Source organism: Mustelus asterias, unplaced genomic scaffold (genome assembly GCF_964213995.1).
Source record: "Mustelus asterias unplaced genomic scaffold, sMusAst1.hap1.1 HAP1_SCAFFOLD_76, whole genome shotgun sequence".
NCBI classification, from domain to species: domain Eukaryota; kingdom Metazoa; phylum Chordata; class Chondrichthyes; order Carcharhiniformes; family Triakidae; genus Mustelus; species Mustelus asterias.
Window position 1 is genome coordinate 495,942 of NW_027590135.1, and position 4,041 is coordinate 499,982.

Genomic DNA, 4,041 nt, shown 5'->3' on the forward strand with positions numbered 1-4,041 from the left:
CATCTTAACTGTCGCTGTTGCAGAGACAGATCAAACAGGAGTTAATGATTGGATATCGGCATTACATTCCATAGAGAAATCAATATTAATGTAGTTTTAAATGCAGTCAGTATAACTTCGAATTTGCTATTACCTGGAGCAGTTGAGTCGACGAGCACAGATGTACGAAAGGAAAATCTCGGTAATGAGACGATGGAGAATGAATTTCAGAGATAAGCAGATGATGTTACGTTGAAGATTTTTAGTAGAGGATCGTGTGGAATCATGTACTAATTAGAACAAAAGGCCCTGTTTCAATTATGTACCTTCCAGATAGAATGTGTACAGATTTGCAAAGTCTCTCAGAGAGATTCATAATGAACATCACACACATATGTCGCACCAGAGACAGAGCGATACAGAATGAGTCCAACACTCATACACCTCGAATCTTAGAAGGGACAGCAAAGAGAGGGAGACCATTCGGCCCTTTGTCTCTATGCTGGTATGTACAAGAACAACTCAGCTCATCCCTTTCCCGTCCTTATCTCATAACCATGGAAATCCTTTCACTTCAGGTGCTGATTCCATTCCCCCTTGACAGCCCTGATTTGATGCTGCCTCTGCCGCCCTCTCAGGCAGTGCATCCCCAGGTCCTAAACACTCTGCACATTAAAAGCCATCCTTCTCTCCTCAGGCAATGGGAGCAATATTTCTTCATCTACTCTTCTTAGACTGCACCCACAAGCCCACCACCTCTACCAGGGTAGAGGCAGAGAGATTCTTTCCACTTAGAAAGGAAACAAGAACTTGAGGACACAGCCTCAAAATAAGGGGGAGTCAGTTTAGGACAGAGTTGAGGAGGAACTTCTCCTCTCGGAGGGTAGTGAATCTCTGGAATTCTCTGCCCATTGAAGCAGTGGAGGCTACCTCGTTAAAAATGTTTAAGTCACAGGTAGATAGATTTCTGATCAATAAGGGAATTAACGGTTTTGCGGAGCGAGCGGGTAAGTGGAACTAAACCACTATCAGATCAGCCATGATCTTATTGAATGGCGGGGCAGGCTCGAGGGGCTAGATGGCCTACTCCTGCTCCAATTTCTTATGTTCTTACCATCTCGAAGGACAGCGGCAATAGATACATGGGAACACCAGCACTGCAAGCTCCCCCTCAAGCCACTCACCATCCTGACTTGGAAAGACATCGCGGCTCTTTCGCTGTCAGAGTGGCAAAATGCTGAAAGACTGTATGGCGAACAGCACTGTGGCTGTACCGACACCTCATGGACTGCAGCCGTTCAAGAAAGCAGCAAACCATCACCTTCCGAATGTCAGCTGGGGATTGGCAATGAATGCTGGCCTCTTCAGTGATGCCCACCTCTCGAAATGAATAAAACAAATAAACACTCGCAACTACAACCGGAGACAGATAGATACAGAACAAATCTCACTCACGTGCATGTTTGGATACAATCTGAATCCCCCAATCACATTCACTAACAGAGGGTAAAATGCAGTCGAAATTGGGCGATTGTTATCCAGTTGCAGTTTAACCAGAGTTTTATACAAGAATAGAGAACATCTTAACACAACGTGCAACATTTTAACCCAATATGGAACATTATGAGACCAGTTAATCATCTTTCTGCCGAACAGAAAACATCTTCACGGAGAATATTTTCACACAACACGGAACACGTTTTCAGAGCAGGGCATATATTAACAGAACATTTTAAAAAAGTACACAACATGGATCATATTTATACAACCGGAAAGATATTGAAAGCATCAGGGAAACAGCAGGAAATATATTTACAAATATGGACTTGCAACAGAAAATTCCTTTAAAAATAGAGATCGATTTTCCAATTCCGTGCTTTGCCGGTTTCCCATCACCTTTGCCTGTCGTTACGTGTCCAGACAATCTCTCTTACTGCTATTGTGTGTTTCTCTCTGTTTTATTCTCGCTTTGATGCAGTGGCTGAGCGTCCTGACACTGGAACGTGTATTAAATGATACAGGAGCGAAAATCTGCCTGACTATATTGATAGGCAGCAGCAATGCCCCTTGCCGGAGCAGAGTGACGCAGCGGAAGCGTGCTGGGCCCATAACCCAGAGGTCGATGGATCGAAACCATCCTCTGCTATTCCTACTTTCACTGGCAATGAAACGACTTGTGGCTTCTACGTGGAGTCGGCAGACAGGTATTTCGATCGGCATCTCTTTTCTCCAAAAAACCTCAATCTGCAGTGAATCAATTTTATATGCAAGAAAGCATACGAACGGGGAACATCTTAACACAACATGCAACAATTTACTGACAGAAACATCTTCACGGAGAATCTTCTCACACAACATGGAACACATTTGCAGAGCAGGGGCCATATTAACAGAATAGAAAAAAAAAAACATTTACACAGCCGGAAACACAACAGCGGAGCATCTTACACAACAGCAGAAATCATCTCTCAACAACAATTGAGACAGTTACATGGGGAAGATGGGTCTGGAGGGTATGGCGCAAACACGGGCGATTGGGAATCGCTCGGTGGTAAAAAACTGGGCTGCATGGACAGGTTGGGCCGATGGGGCTGTTTCCATGTTGTTAACCTCTATATCATAGAGCACAGCAGGATAAACAGTGAAACACTTTGCACAACAACAGTGAACATCTTTGAACAGCAGAGAGCACAGTTACACAGCGGGAAATATATTTATAAACATATTTACAAGAGAAAACTCCTTTCAAACATCAGTGATCAATTCCGTGACTGTCGTTACACGTGAACAAACAACCTCTTTGGCTGCTTTTGTGTGTGTCTTTCTCTGACCTTTTATTCTTGGTGTAATGCAGTGGAATTGTGTAGCCAGGCTGAGCCTCCTGACACTGGTGATGGTGTTAAACAAAAGTGTGGAAGTGAATATCTGACTGATTGCATTGATAGGCAGCGGGGGTGGGGGTAGGGTGAGGGGGAGGAGGAGAGGGGGGAGGGAGGAGTGGGAAGGAGGGAGGGGGGATGGGGAGAAAGAGAGGGGAGCGGAAGGGGGAGGGGGGAGAGGGAGGGGGAGGGGGAGATGGGAGGGGGAGGGAAGGGGGAGCGGGAGGGGAAAGGGGGGAGGGAGCAGGGGAGAGGAGGGGGCGGGGGAGGGGGAGGGCGAGGGGGGAGGAGGGGAAGGCAGGTGGAGGGGGAGGGGAAGGAGGGGGAACGGGGGAGGAGGGGGAGGGGGAGGGAGAAGGGGACAGGGGTCGTGGGGGAGGGGGGAGGGGGCGGAGACTGGGGAGCGGGTGGAAGCGAAGATGGACTTTCTGTAGCAGAGTGGCGCAGCTGAAGAGTGCTTGGCCCATAGCTCAGAGGCCGATGGATCGAAACCATCCTCTGTTACTTCCTCTTAACAATAATAACAAAACCACTTGACTACAATTCTGCAGCATTTACGTGGAATATGCAGGCAGGTATCTGCATTGGCTCCTCTTTTCTGTTATAAGCCTCAACCCAGTTTGATACGCACACAAGGTGTAGATACTGTGAACATGCACCAGGATATATTAGACAGAGGTAATGGTGCAAAGGGCACAATTTCAGAATTTGTGGACAATGTGAAACTTGGAAGCATTGTGAACTGTGAGGAGCCTGGTGTAAAACTTCAAAAAGTACATCGGCAAGTTGACGGAATGCGTGGACAAGTTACAGATGAAATTCAAAGCTGAGAATTGTGAAGTGATTCATTCTGGTAGGAAGATTATAGAGAGACAATGAAAAGTAAAAGGAAAACAGTTCCAAAGTATCTAATCCATTTCATTAGTAACGTTTCTCAGTCCTACAACTCTAAATGAGGTGCAATAGTACAACTCTAAAATAACACCAAATTACTGCGGATGCTGTCATCTGAAACCAAAAGAGAAAATGTTGGAAAATCTCTGCCGGTCTGGCAGCATCTGTAAGGAGTGAAATGAGCTAATGTTTCGAGTCCAGATGACCCTTTGACAAAGGGTTATCTGGATTGGTTTACTGCCAATTGGTAACTTCCTTAAAGTCAATAATAATCCATTCAAAATATCCG

General features: G+C 45.8%; 1 non-coding gene across 1 annotated transcript; it reads left to right on the forward strand.

The window, feature by feature from the left end:
• The first annotated feature begins 2,053 nt into the window (after window positions 1-2,053).
• Window positions 2,054-2,125, forward strand: trnam-cau (transfer RNA methionine (anticodon CAU)). The gene has a single exon. It is a non-coding gene; the product is annotated as a tRNA-Met (tRNA).
• Window positions 2,126-4,041: the final 1,916 nt, after the last annotated feature.